Below are 15,993 nucleotides of genomic sequence, written 5' to 3' on the forward strand. Positions count from 1 at the left end.
GCTATTGTCGACCTATAAGTCCCAGCACACTCTGGAGATGCCGGGCAGTGTTGTTCCACAACAGCTATAGAATCACAGGTTACTTCATCTGGTTAGACAAGGTGGCTTATTATGGTAAGTCAGTTAAGGGTACATTTCTGGTCACTCATTAGATCTGGAAGCACAAGAATGTGGGTTACTCTTTGCAGCATTTCTGCATAGACCTGATTTGGAGAAAATATAAGGGAATAAAACTCCAAGGCGAAAAAAATCCTGCGGTCCCTTTCTCACCAGATTTAACAATAGAGCCATATGAGGCAGCCAGGGAATGATGGCTGTGGTCACCGCCCCCTCCTCATCCTCAGAGCATCTGAAAGGGTCTATGAGGAACAGTGACTGCAGGCTCTGAGCTCTGAGAAAACACTGCTGCTGCCTCAGTGAGCTAGAGGTCTGGGGACAACACCAGCACAGAGAACAGCAGGGGAGCTTTCTATCCACAGACAGGAGCTGCGAGCACATTGTATGTACAACTTCTTATGGTTAACAGTTAATGAAAACTCAGCAGGTTCAGTGGGATCCCTATGATCCAGACCTGTGAAGACTCTCTGCAAAGGCACTAGTGAGGTAAGAAACATTCAACTTAAAGAAAGTGTTTTAAAAGTTCAAATGTTTCCACACCCAGCCTGTTGGGTCACTGATGCAAGTGTCCCCGACTGTCTCATTGTAATTCATTGCAACTTTGTTTTGTGCATGGGCGGATTGTCTTTATGTTATTTTTGTGTTGAATTGCTCAGTAAAAACTTTATGTCAGGACCTTTCTGCATGAATTCACTTTCTTGCATAAAACACAAAATCCTGATTTGGGATAATAGATGGAGACTGTTTGCAGTGCTGTGGGTTATTTGTACATACTGTTGTAGGCATTTGGATGGGTCAGTTATTACTGCGGACACATCTTCTGCTAATGTAATGTATTGATAGCTGTTAAAGTGATAGATGACCCTTTTCCTGCTATAATTCTTATTCCAGATATAAGCAGAGCTCAGCACAGATTAAATGGTAGAGGTCAATCTCACCGAATCTGGACTGACTATAAACACAGGAGAGCCAATGCGATTTGTGTATTAACTGCAATTGTTTTCTGACTCGTAGGTAAATGAAACTTAATTTATAGTATTTTACACAGTGCAAATGATGGAACGCCTGGCTTTCCGTGTATAGCAGTTTTTAAAACAATAAAGGCACCATAAATAGAATTGCATTAGTGGCGTGAGATTTGCATTTGTTAATAAAAAGTTTGCACGACTAGTGAATTAAGAGAATAGTTTTTTATTTTCCTCATACATACTGTAGGTAGTAGGCAATGTATGGGCTCTTTGTACCTCCTTTTCATTGACTTTTCAGCCTCCTATTTTAACATAATAGGGCAGATGTACTACCTTGGAGAGATATAAAGTGAAAAGAGAGATAAACTACCAACCAACCAGCTCCTAATTTACTTCAGGGGTTAGGTGCTAAGCCTTTAGAGAAAGATAAAGTGGGCGGAGAGATAAAGTGGACAGAGATAAAGTACCAGCCAATCAGCTACCAACTGTCATTTTCCAAACACAGCTTGTAACATGACAGTTAGGTGCTGATTGGCTGATACTTTATCTCTCTCCACTTTATCACTCTCCAAGGCTTTTAGTACATCTCCCTTGTATTATTTATAAAGGCTTGGAATTGTAGGTAACTTTTATCCTGCTAGATAACTTTTAGATAGATTAAATAAATAAAGTTTAGGGGGTTGATTCATTTGCGGGCGATGTTTGCGACTACTGTGCCTACAGTATATGCGGCACTTATTGTAGCTCCATGATCACTTATTCTTTGTACACACCCATATGCAAAATTGGGGTGAATAGGTGGCGATTTGGTGTTCCATTGCTTGAGTACCATTCACAATTTAGTCGACTCCTGGGATTTTTGGGGTACCAAGTACAAGCAGTGTGACCTTGTACTCTGTTGTACACAAGCTGTTATACAAGGAGCGCATTTTTGGCATCTGCTGCACAGTGGGGTCTGTGCAGAATGTGCAGAATTCTGTCCGTATATCAAAATGTGTTCCATTTTGAAATCTTCTGTTGCAAGGGAGAATAGCAACACTGATGATTATACTGTACATGGGAGATGTGGTAACTTGGCTTTGTTTGTTTGTGTTTACACCTGCTGGTGGACAGCTGTAGATTTCGTCACTGAAACCCAGTGCTCCAGCAGCAGCCCACTGACTGCCCAGTACGCTGCAAAAACACTCTTTTTATTGGCAAAAACAGGAGATGTCTTGAGCAAGACATGGAAAGTGAATTAAATACACCCGCTGTGTGGGAAGCAGGTGTAAAAGACATTAACCCTCCTTAAACTCTGTAATTACAGTGATACTGTTAGGTACTGGGAGTAAAAGTTGAATATTTCAGGAATACAACCAAATAAGGGACATTTACGGAAGTGCAGAACTGAACCAAACAGCTAATGGCATTTTGTGATTATTGCACTAATATACATTTTATGAAATGTTTTTTTATATGGTTCATTCCAAAATGTAGAATGAATGTAATGGCCAATTAGGTGCATTTGCACAAACATAAGTGGGTTACATGCTTTCACATTTTGCAATTTCTAAATAACCTTTAATATCTCTATTAAGAAGAAGAGAAGTAAGGGTTCGCTAACCTGTCTGTTAATACTATAGTATCATTGTATTACTGTTTATAAATATGCCAGAATATGATGGAACTATATAAATAGTGTTATAAATAACAATAATAATAATAATAATAATAATAATAATAATAATAATAATAGTAATAATAATAATAATAATAATAATATCTATATTTTTGACCCCTAAACCATCAAGTGCTCTCCATAAGATGTGACAGTCAATTAATGTCCTATCAGAGGACAAATTCTATTTTATCCCTTCATTAACCTAAATCTGTAATTAAAATCCTGGGCCTAATTCAGAGATGTGCGCATCCCGATGGTTATGCAGACTGCCGATGTTTGCTGACCTGCACATGCGCAGTACCAGTGGCAGCTCCAGAGGTGGGGTTATAGCGCAGTGCAAAATTCAAAGAGGGGAGCCACCCCAACTGCCAGTCCAAACGCTGCCAAACATCGGCCACCGGGACTCACTGGCTCACTGGCGCAGCAGCAGCAATGGACAGTTTATGTGATCATCAGCCCGCCCCCCAGCCTCTGTAGCCCACAAACTTCTATTGGCTAGCTAACTATCTGCCCATCCTATCTATGACATGAGTCTGGGGCTCATGTATAAAAAAAAAATCTATGAATGATACTCAGTTGTCAGCGCAATACTCGCTATCAACAACAAGAGGACAACCTGAGCGGATTCGGTTTTACTCGGTTTTACTCGGTTCTCAAAACGGCATCTTATTGGCTCATGGATGTCACGTGTTTTGGATAGCCAATAAGATGCCGTTTTGAGAACCGAGTAAAACCGAGTAAAACCGAATCCGCTCATCACTAAACAAGTACTGCTTCACCAGGCCAGTGTTCAGGCATATGCATAAGTGTGACCTGGCTTGCTTTGCAAGGGACAGTTTTCGCCGTGATCCAATTGGATCCTTTTTCAGTATAAAGTTTTTCCTGCTTATGATAGTAGAGTATTATATCATTTATATACAGTAATATATAATTTTGTAGTGATTTAAGAAAATGTATATCTGCCTAGATATAAAAGCTACAGTGTGTCCTTTGTTGGTATTACATCTACTCTGAGCGTCACATTCAGATTGTCTGTAAGGGGGCCAGTAGGAGCCAGAAAGGTTGCAGCTATTACAGTCTGTTTCTGTGATGTCCATCTTTCCTGATCACTTCTTCCCTGTATAAGCTTTTTAATATAACAAAAATCCTATTATAGTATTAAAAAAGGTGCAAGCATCCCAGTTAATGCAGGTCTAGAAATATATTACTGGTCTCACACAGCGCCAAACGTTCGAAACCCTCAAACTTTATTAGAATGTATTTTTATGCTCTAAAGGGCACATTTTTTTCGTGCCACACCTATTTAAGGCACCATAAATGGTGTTTTATTGCTTTGAGTGTTCCCAGCTCACTCCCAGATTAACCATTTTGTATACCAGTATCATCCCCTCAGATGTCCAGTGTCCCATTTGATATTGCCATAGTTGCTGACATATGCAGTCCCTAGTTGGCATTGCTGCAAAAAAACACATCATACTGTATGCGGACACCCGTTTTTTTATATAGTCACTGTTATTTGTGCACCGCTGTCGTCATAACGCATTGTGCTGTAAATTGTTCTTCACTGTAAATGTTGTCAAGATGTGAAATGATGTAACTGCTGCAAATTAGTATTACATTGATCTTATTTTCCATGGGGATCTATGCGTTTGATGGCTACTGTTTGAAGTGCTGTAAGTAATTTACTATTGTCAGGGAGGGGTGCCTTGTGGCTGAATTTCCTTTTGCTGATCTATGGGAACTGACTCATAGGTCTTTCTGCTTCACTCTTTATTCAAGTTTATTTCTGTTTTGAAGTGAATTTACATTCTGTATAGAGTATTGTGTGTTTTGTGCTCAGCATTAAATACTATTGGGGTTTATGTAGTTTATTGCATTCATCCCCACATTGGAAAATGTAAAATTGGGCACAGCTGAAAGAGGCTGTGGACAGTTTCCATTTGGGGGGGCGTCCATACCAAGTGGGCATTGTCATACAAACTGGGGCGTGCTAGGATGCACCCCTTCCTTCACTAAAAATACCACTTCAGTGTCATGTTGATAAGTGCCTCTTATCACCGCTACTTCCATATTGGCGATGCTTAGTACTGTCAAGGTTAGTGAGCAGGAGTGAACTTGGGCTTGCGCATGAACACAAAGAGCCCAATGGCAGGAGGTGGCAGAACAAGGGTGGACAGATCCAAATGTATTCCTCTTTTTCACAATTTGGCAACCTGGAACTCCTTTCCTTAGGAAGAAGCTTGGGCTTGAGAGCGGATGCTATCTGCCTTTAAATGCTGCACTTATCAACATGGCACTGAAGTAGCGTTTTTGCTGAAGAAAGGGGTGTGTCCTAGCATGCACCAGTGGGCATGACAGGCAAGCAGGTAAAATCTTCTGCGTTATCTGTTAATGGGATCAGTACTTACATTTTACAAAAGTAGGAAAAAAAATATTTTGTAAGGATAATGAGTAGGCTCTTAAGAGAGAATGAGAAATACATTCTTTTCGTAGCACTGGGAATGATGCACTCTTTATATTGTCTCTGTTATCCCCAATTGTCAGTACAGGTTGTTTGGAGCCCTATAAAGGCAGTGGTCACATATGATGGTTGGAATACTGTACGTAGGTGGTGCAATGGTTTCATGTTCGCTGGTATTGACAGACACTAGATTGTCAAGTAGTAAGAATTTCAGAGTCTACAAATAACTATAAACATCTTGGTCTCAGTTTCCTAATGCAGCATTGTCACCAACACTGCTTTGCTGATAGTGTCTAGGAAGTGCTGGACACATCACATTATGCGTGACCATGCCCTATTCTTAAACACATCTTTGTCACGGTATGGGTACTGCAGCCTAAAAGAGGTGGGAGGTATGCTTTAGTAGTGCATTCCCAAAGCATTTTGAGCATTGCATAGATCTTTATTGCAGTATATAAAATATTAATACTCGGGAATTTTTAAGGCAACATCAAAGAAGAAAGAAAGTATAGCAAACACTTTGTCACGATCCGGGTATCTGGACGCCATTTCTTACCCATCAGATGCCTCCTAAGGCTGGCTCAGCGCTCCAGGACCGGATCCCATCTGTTATCCTGATGTGTACATTCCTGTATCCTCTCCTGTCACTCTGGGACGCTGTCATAGTAAACGCCATATTACACCTGGCATGGCGTCTCCCGCGGCCTCCGCCGCCGTCCCTGAACTTCTGCATGCAGAGTGTCTGAGTGGCGATTACGTCAGCCGCGGCCTCCGCTGTGTCCGCGTGGTTGGATGTGCATCTGTCAGCCTGGCGCCTCCTGTCTTCGGTGGCCGGCGCCGCCATTACTGTTTTCATTACCACATGGATTACAAACCAAACTTCCCTCCAAGTGTCTGCATGGGCGCAGCCATCTTGGATTCTGTCAGCTGATCATTTCCACCAATCTGTTCTCAGTATTGATAATCTGCATAATTGCCTAGCCAATCCCTTCCTTGCTGCAGGTATAAATACACTGTGCCTGAGCAAGGAAGGCGTCAGTGCTTTGGTTGTCAAACCTAGTTCCTGTTTGTCTCTCTCCTGTGATTGTCTTCCAGGTTCCAGCTCCTGTCTCAAGACTTCCACCATAGAGACCCGCACCAGCATTCCACCTGCGGTGTAGCCTGACTCTCCAATCCATTGTGGATTCATCTGTTTCCAGCTACAACATTACCTGCTTCCAGCTCAGCTTACAGCAGAGTACAGCTTCCCTTAAAGGGCCGGTGTCCTTTCTACACTTTACCACTCTCCACCGGTATTATTATTTCTCCGCTCTCAAGTTCTACATTTCAGTTCATATTTCATCGCTCCCAAGTTCATTTATTATTTAACTGGTTCCAGCCAGTATCCACTCCGTGCTAACAACAGTCTGGTTCCAGCCAGTATCCACAGCAGCTGTTTTATCTTCAGCAACCCAGCTTTTCCTGGAACACCAGCTGGCACAATCCTGGGTTATCTCCATTGCTACAGCCGGGCCTGGTAAGGACTTTCCATCTAGAAGATCATAAGAACTATCTCACACTACCAGTGCCCTGTGGCTCCTGCCATCCTGTAGTACCCAGGAACTGTATTTATTCTTTGCTGACTTTTACGTTTTCTTTTACTGCTGCTGTGTTGCGGAGTTGTCATAATAAACATCATTGACTTTTATCCAAGTTGTCGTGGTCACGCCTTCGGGCAGTTATTATTCATGTTACTTACATGTCCAGGGGTCTGATACAACCTCCCAGGTTCCGGTACATCTCAGCCCCTACAACTGAGGCTGCCTCCCGTCAGCTCAGGCCCTCAGTTGTGACAGTAAGCACTGACCTAATGAATCCAGCCGGAGACCAGGATCAAGCGGCCAGGCCGATGCAAGAACTGGCAGCCCGACTAGAACATCAGGAGGCTGCACAGGGCCACATCATCCGCTGTCTCCAGGATCTCTCTACTCGGCTGGATGGGATTCAGACAACTCTCCGTGGATCAGGCGCGTCTGGTGCATCAACCACAGTGACTCCAGCTATAACCCCACCCACCTTACCCATTTCTGCTCCACGTCTTCATCTTCCAACGCCAGCAAAATTTGACGGATCTCCAAGATTCTGCAGGGGATTTCTCAACCAGTGTGAGATTCAGTTTGAGCTACAACCTGGCAATTTTCCCAGTGACCGTACAAAAATTGCCTACATTATTTCTCTTCTCAGTGGCTCAGCCCTTGATTGGGCATCACCGTTATGGGAGAGGTCCGACACCCTACTATCTTCCTACACTGCCTTCGTGTCAACATTCAGGCGCATCTTCGACGAGCCAGGCCGGGTAACCTCAGCTTCATCCAAGATTCTCCGTTTACGCCAGGGGTCACGTACTGTAGGACAATATCTGATACAGTTCCAGATCCTGGCATCCGAACTGGCATGGAACGACGAGGCCCTGTATGCTGCATTCTGGCATGGCTTATCTGAGCGTATTAAAGATGAGTTAGCTACCAGAGACTTACCTTCTAAGTTAGATGAGCTAATCTCACTCTGCACGAAAGTTGATTTACGTTTCAGAGAGAGAGCAACTGAGCGTGGAAGATCATCTGCTCCAAAATCTTCTGCTCCTCCTCCTCGTCAACTGTCACCATCTAAAGATGAGCCCATGCAACTTGGCCGTTCCCGTTTAACTCCTGCTGAGCGCCGAAGACGTCTCTCCGAGTTTCTCTGTCTCTATTGTGCAGCTCTGTCTCACACCATTAATGCCTGTCCCAAACGTCCGGGAAACTCCAAATCCTAGCTCGCCAAGGAGAGGGCCGGCTAGGAGTAATGATCTCCTCTCCATCTCCTTAAGATTGTAATCTCCCAGTCTCGCTTCAAGTTGCTCAACGTTATCGGAACGTCATTGCCCTCCTTGATTCCGGAGCAGCTGGGAACTTTATTACCGAAGCCTATGTTAAACGGTGGTCCCTACCCACCGAGAGACTTCCTTCGTCCATTTCTTTAACTGCCGTGGATGGCAGCAAAATTTTTGATGCAGTTATTTCTTTAAGGACTCTACCAGTTCGTCTGAGAGTGGGAGTTCTTCATTCCGAACTTATTTCTTTTTTAGTGATTCCAAGAGCCACACATCCTGTGGTCCTGGGCCTTCCATGGCTCCATCTTCACAATCCTACAATTGATTGGACGACTACGCAAATCCTGGCATGGGGTTCCTCCTGTGCTGAGACATGTTTGTTTAAAGTATTGCCTGTCTGTTCTTCCTCCCCCAGGTCGTCTGATGTTCCACCTCCTCCATATCAAGATTTCACGGATGTGTTCAGTAAAGCTTCTGCTGATATCCTTCCTCCTCATAGAGAATGGGACTGTCCGATTGATCTCGTTCCAGGGAAGGTTCCACCTCGAGGCCGAACTTATCCGTTGTCTCTGCCTGAGACGCATTCTATGGAGGAATATATTAAAGAGAACCTAGCAAAGGGGTTCATTCGACCTTCTTCTCCAGCCGGCGCAGGCTTCTTTTTTGTAAAAAAGAAAGATGGTGGTCTGCGGCCGTGCATCGACTACAGAGGTTTGAACGACATTACCATCAAGAACCGTTATCCTTTACCCCTGATTACTGAGCTCTTTGACAGAGTTAGCGGAGCTACCATCTTTACAAAGCTGGACTTGCGAGGTGCATACAATCTCATCCGGATCCGTGAGGGTGACGAGTGGAAGACCGCCTTTAACACCCGTGACGGACATTATGAGTACCTCGTCATGCCCTTCGGATTGAGCAATGCTCCAGCTGTCTTCCAGCATTTTGTCAATGAGATCTTCAGAGACATTCTATACCGTCATGTCGTGGTCTATCTAGACGATATCCTCATTTTTGCCAACGATTTAGAGGAACATCGTTTTTGGGTTAAAGAGGTTCTGTCCCGTCTCCGTGTCAATCATCTCTATTGCAAATTAGAAAAATGCGTCTTTGAAGTCAAGTCCATTCCGTTTCTAGGGTACATTGTGTCCGGTTCCGGACTAGAGATGGATCCTGAGAAACTACAAGCAATCCAAAATTGGCCGGTACCCTTAACCCTCAAAGGGGTCCAGAGGTTCTTAGGGTTCGCCAACTATTACCGAAAGTTTATACGAGACTTTTCCACCATTGTGGCGCCTATTACTGCTTTCACTAAGAAGGGTGCTAACCCGTCCAAGTGGTCTGAAGAAGCCATGCAAGCATTTCATCTTTTAAAACAAAGGTTCATCTCTGCGCCTGTTCTGAAACAGCCTGACATCGACTCTCCTTTCATCTTAGAGGTGGATGCCTCCTCCGTTGGAGTAGGAGCGGTGTTATCTCAGAGGGCTAAAGATGGCCATTTACACCCTTGCAGTTTCTTCTCCCGGAAGTTCTCCCCAGCTGAGCGCAACTATGCCATTGGCGACCAGGAGTTGCTAGCCATCAAGCTCGCTCTAGAAGAGTGGAGGTATCTGTTGGAGGGAGCTTCTCATTCAATCACCATACTTACAGACCACAAGAACCTTTTATACCTGAAGGGCGCACAATGTCTCAACCCTCGTCAGGCCAGATGGGCACTTTTCTTTTCCAGGTTCGACTTTAAACTCCAGTTCTGTCCGGGCTCTCAGAATCGCAAGGCCGATGCCCTTTCCCGCTCATGGGAGCAAGAAAATGAGTCAGAGTCTTCAGACAAGCATCCTATTATAAATCCGTTGGCATTCTCCACGGTAGGGATGGACTCTACGCCCCCATCAGGGAAAAGTTTTGTGAAGCCGATGCTAAGGAAGAAGCTCATGCATTGGGCCCATGCTTCCCGTTTTGCCGGACATACAGGTATCCAAAAAACCCTGGAGTTTATCTCTAGGTCCTATTGGTGGCCAACTCTGAAAAAGGACGTCTTGGAGTTTATTGCATCTTGCCCAAAGTGTGCCCAACATAAAGTATCCAGCCAGTCGCCTGCGGGGCAACTGGTTCCACTATCCGTTCCCCGTCGTCCATGGACCCACTTGTCGATGGATTTCATTACAGACTTACCCATGTGCAACAAGTTCAATACCATCTGGGTGGTAGTTGACCGGTTCACCAAGATGGCACACTTCATTCCTCTCACCGGTCTTCCGTCAGCTTCCAAGTTGGCTCAAGTATTCATACAAGAGATCTTCCGACTCCACGGTCTTCCTGAAGAAATTATCTCAGATCGAGGAGTTCAATTCACAGCCAAATTCTGGCGAAGTTTATGTCAAGTCCTCCAAGTCAAGCTAAAGTTTTCCACGGCTTACCATCCTCAGACCAATGGTCAAACCGAGAGGGTGAATCAGGACTTGGAGGCCTTCCTCCGCATCTATGTGTCCTCCTCTCAAGATGACTGGGTTCAATAACTTCCCTGGGCCGAGTTCTGTCATAACAACCAGTATCATTCTTCATCTGCTTCAACACCATTCTTCACTAACTTTGGATTCCACCCTAAAGTCCCTGAGTTCCAACCGCTTCCAGCAACTTCTGTTCCCGCAGTGGATATCACCTTGCATCAGTTTGCCAATATCTGGAAGAGCGTACGATCAGCTCTGCTCAAGGCATCGTTCAGGTACAAGAAGTTTGCGGATAAGAAGCGTCGAGCAGTTCCTGCTCTCAAGGTGGGTGATCGGGTATGGTTATCCACGAAGAATTTGAGGTTAAGAGTTCCCAGTATGAAGTTTGCACCTCGCTATATCGGTCCTTTCAAGATTGAACAAGTTATCAATCCTGTTGCTTACAGACTCCAGTTGCCTCCCTTCTTAAAAATACCCAGGACATTCCATGTTTCCCTGTTGAAACCGCTGATCTTGAATCGGTTTCATTCCTCACTTCCTCCAACTCCGAAAGTCCAAACTCAACGAGGCGTTGAGTATGAAGTGGCCAAGATCCTGGACTCACGTCACCGTTACGGTCAACTACAATATCTTATTGACTGGAAGGGTTATGGTCCTGAGGAACGTTCATGGACCAATGCTTCTGATGTCCATGCTCCTGCCTTGGTCCGGAGATTCCATTCCAAGTTTCCTCAAAAGCCAAAGAAGTGTCCTGGGGCCACTCCTAAAGGGGGGGGTGCTGTCACGATCCGGGTATCTGGACGCCATTTCTTACCCATCAGATGCCTCCTAAGGCTGGCTCAGCGCTCCAGGACCGGATCCCATCTGTTATCCTGATGTGTACATTCCTGTATCCTCTCCTGTCACTCTGGGACGCTGTCATAGTAAACGCCATATTACACCTGGCATGGCGTCTCCCGCGGCCTCCGCCGCCGTCCCTGAACTTCTGCATGCAGAGTGTCTGAGTGGCGATTACGTCAGCCGCGGCCTCCGCTGTGTCCGCGTGGTTGGATGTGCATCTGTCAGCCTGGCGCCTCCTGTCTTCGGTGGCCGGCGCCGCCATTACTGTTTTCATTACCACATGGATTACAAACCAAACTTCCCTCCAAGTGTCTGCATGGGCGCAGCCATCTTGGATTCTGTCAGCTGATCATTTCCACCAATCTGTTCTCAGTATTGATAATCTGCATAATTGCCTAGCCAATCCCTTCCTTGCTGCAGGTATAAATACACTGTGCCTGAGCAAGGAAGGCGTCAGTGCTTTGGTTGTCAAACCTAGTTCCTGTTTGTCTCTCTCCTGTGATTGTCTTCCAGGTTCCAGCTCCTGTCTCAAGACTTCCACCATAGAGACCCGCACCAGCATTCCACCTGCGGTGTAGCCTGACTCTCCAATCCATTGTGGATTCATCTGTTTCCAGCTACAACATTACCTGCTTCCAGCTCAGCTTCCAGCAGAGTACAGCTTCCCTTAAAGGGCCGGTGTCCTTTCTACACTTTACCACTCTCCACCGGTATTATTATTTCTCCGCTCTCAAGTTCTACATTTCAGTTCATATTTCATCGCTCCCAAGTTCATTTATTATTTAACTGGTTCCAGCCAGTATCCACTCCGTGCTAACAATAGTCTGGTTCCAGCCAGTATCCACAGCAGCTGTTTTATCTTCAGCAACCCAGCTTTTCCTGGAACACCAGCTGGCACAATCCTGGGTTATCTCCATTGCTACAGTCGGGCCTGGTAAGGACTTTCCATCTAGAAGATCATAAGAACTATCTCACACTACCAGTGCCCTGTGGCTCCTGCCATCCTGTAGTACCCAGGAACTGTATTTATTCTTTGCTGACTTTTACGTTTTCTTTTACTGCTGCTGTGTTGCGGAGTTGTCATAATAAACATCATTGACTTTTATCCAAGTTGTCGTGGTCACGCCTTCGGGCAGTTATTATTCATGTTACTTACATGTCCAGGGGTCTGATACAACCTCCCAGGTTCCGGTACATCTCAGCCCCTACAACTGAGGCTGCCTCCCGTCAGCTCAGGCCCTCAGTTGTGACACACTTGTTAGTAAGTGTGTGTGCAAATCCAATGCATTATATTATACACGGTTCAGTCACATTATTATGACCACCTCCTACATTTGACGACGGCAGCGTGTAGCCCATAAAGTATGTCACGTGTCGTGCGCTGGCTTGGTGGGTACATGAGGTGTGCGATAGGCCATCTGCACACGTCACTCGTTGCTGCCATGAGTAAAAGGGGCGATTTATGCGAGTTGCAAAAAGGGATGGTTATCGGCTTTTGGGCCAAGGGCAGGGACAGATTAACAATGGGGCGGATGGAGCTACAGCTCCTGGCCGCAGATAAAAATAGGCCCATCACCATGACAACATGATGATGATTAACTGTCCAGATGGTCACATGGATGCCATAAATCATAAGAATTAAAATGATATTTCTAATTTCCTCACAAAGTGATGCTGTTATTCTACTTTTACATATTTTGGGAGACATTGGGTCTTATAGTGTACACGCCCATATGTCACTGGACACACCCACACAGCATTAGCCACACCTCCTCAACTTCTCACAATAGGCCCTTGATCATTTTTAGTCCCAGGTCTATGAGGACCTTAATCCGGCCCTGGCCAAGGGGGCCAGCATTTCTGAAACAGCGCAGTTTGTGAACTGTTCACTGTGAGATACAGTGCTGCTGTGGTGAAGGTGACTGGACAAATGGCACCAATGTGAATGGCACCAATGTGAATAACCGATGTGGAAACTGCAGATCCCCAGTTGCCATTGATGTGAGAGGTGAACGTCGTCTACAAAGGTGTGTGAGGGCCAACTGATACGCTACAGTGGAGCAGCTCACCGTCAAAATGAGCCTGGGGGCTACCAGATGTGTGTCTAAAATGACAGTTCAGTGAACCCTGCTGCATATGGGCTCTGAAGTGGTTACTCTGGCTATTAGCTGGTGGTGATTCGACCGTGTATTTTGGACTATCAGTAATGGCATCAAAGTGCATTTCATTGTCTTGTACGGTGTGTGCGTTAAATCCTAAATAATAAACCACTGTATGTAGATGCCCTAGTTTATTGGGTAAAGTATAGCACATCTGTTACTTGCAGTGCATGACACTGGCAGGACGGCTCTGACATTTCATCTCTTTCCAAAACAATGTTTCAAATATAAGTATCAGATGCTTATTATGTAGCACTAGTTGTAATCGTAATGGAAACGGAATGTTTGTGTAATTAGCCAACCCTAACATTAAACTGATGCCTTTGGGCCATGCAGGTCTGAAGAGCCCTGTATATTTTTTGGAAGTTTTCTAGTGGGTCCTGCTTTGGATGATGATGATGATGATGATGATGATGATGATGTTAAGATAAAAAGATGGCATCCAATCCTGAACATGTCACAATCTCAGACCCTAAACTAATAAAGTCCTAACACTTTATGTTGACTCTGATACCAGTGGCAAACGCAGGATTTGCATGGGGGGGTTTCCAGAACTGGGCGGAGCCAATCACGGGGGTGAGGACTGAGGTGACCCAGCATATGCTGGGTCCATAAAACTAGTGTGTCTGTGTGTGTGTGTGTATGTGTGTGTGTATACATATACATACGTATACACACATACATAACATATTAAACATGCATACATATATATATATATATATATACATACATACAGTACACGACACGTATATATAGTTTATATACACACATGTACATATATCATGTGTGTGTGTTTATATGTATGTATATATACATGTGTATATATGTATGCACATGGATATATATGTACTATAATTAAAATAAAGTAAACTTTCATTAAGCACTTACAAGTGCCACCAGGAAGACAGCAGGCTGCAGAGGACGCTAGACAGCCATTAATAATACTCATGCAGCAAAAAAAATATATATATTTTTTTTATTAGTGAGGGGGGTTTCTGGGTGCTCAGAACCCCCCCCCCCCCTGCGTGCGCCACTGGATACTAGATACTGCGTTAATGGAATACATTCCCTCTACATGTACTGCATATATTGTAACATTCAAAAGAATACAGAATAAAAAAAATCATAAGAGGTCCATGGAATATCCAGACCACATGATCAGCACCTGAGTACTCTCACCTGCAAGGATATAACAAAACACTCACTTATCCCTTCCCAAAAGAAATAATAGCTAAGTGCACCTGTGCTTATCTGTAGATCTGACACTGAAGTAAAACAATACAATGAAACAGTAATAAGAGCATTTGGTTATATGAAAGCTGTTATAACTTCAAATAAAAAAGCTTATCCTCTAGTAGATATATTGGTGTTATATCATGAATGCGTCCCCATGTTGATAGACGGGTGGTCTTCTGTATGCCGGCGGTCGGGCTCCCGGCGCTCAGTATACCGGCGCCGGGAGCCCGACAGCCGGCATACCGACACTTATTTTCCCTCGTGGGGGTCCACGACCCCCATAGAGGGAGAATAAAATAGTGTGGCGCGCGTAGCGTGGCGAGCGCAGCGAGACCGCAAGGGGCTCATTTGCGCTCGCCACGCTGTCAGTAAGCCGGCGGTCGGGCTCCCGGCGCCGGGATGCTGGTCGCCGGGAGCCCGACCGCCGGCCAGCCGTAGTGAACCCTTGGTAGACAGTTACTTCAGCTGAAGTAGCTGCTCACATGGGCTCTAAGAACTTATTATTATATAATGCTTCCATGTAGGCAGAACGCCAGCCAAGACAGCTGCTCTTTTGTGTGGGAGCCACTTGTAGTGAGTGGGACATTATGAAGGAAAACTCTTTGTATACCAGGGAGAGATGACAACTTCTGTAATCTATTGTCCCATTATTCAGGGGAAGGTAAAATGGTGCTTGTGAGATACAGTGAAGGAGATACTGTAACTGCAACACTTTTTCCTTGTGTTTTTCTTCTGATGTACATTAAAGAGTGTCATTGTAAGCCCAAACTATGTACTCAGGGGCGGTTCAAAAGGGGCACCCATGTGCAGTCTCTGACCCCGACAGGGTAACATATCGGAACCTAGGTACACATTGAGCGATGTTAATGAAGTACGTAATGATCACTGTTCCATCCTTTATTAGTGATATTGTCAGGTTTCATGTGCTGCACATCAAACCTGACAATGTCTGTAGTGACCGCAGGCACCCCTGTATTGGGCATACACACTGCCCGATATGCGCTGATGTGAGCGATATGTTGGTGCAATCCACTAGATCAGACAACATATCGCTCAGTGTATACCCAGCTTACTTTAAGAAGGTGTTGACTGGGTTTGTGTTTGTTGGGTGGGGGATGGGGTGTCAGTAATTAAAGTGGGAATGTTGTCATTGCAGGCAAACCCATTTATCTAAGATATGACTCCTGGAACCACTTTAGTATGTGTGGTATACAATTTGTTCTTAGTGATTGAACATAAAGACTCCAAGAACTT

At 44.8% G+C, this 15,993-nt stretch overlaps 1 protein-coding gene across 3 annotated transcripts in view; it reads left to right on the top strand.

Annotated features, from left to right (window-relative positions):
• The first annotated feature begins 366 nt into the window (after window positions 1-366).
• The window catches only part of MEGF10 (multiple EGF like domains 10), a 183,335-nt gene continuing 167,708 nt past the window's right edge, over window positions 367-15,993 (top strand). For all 3 annotated transcript variants that reach the window (XM_063964243.1, XM_063964244.1, XM_063964245.1), the window contains exon 1: window positions 367-603. The gene's annotated coding sequence lies outside the window, so the exon portion shown is untranslated. The remainder of the gene's footprint in view (window positions 604-15,993) is intronic.

Source organism: Pseudophryne corroboree, chromosome 1, assembly GCF_028390025.1.
Source record: "Pseudophryne corroboree isolate aPseCor3 chromosome 1, aPseCor3.hap2, whole genome shotgun sequence".
NCBI classification, from domain to species: Eukaryota; Metazoa; Chordata; class Amphibia; order Anura; family Myobatrachidae; genus Pseudophryne; species Pseudophryne corroboree.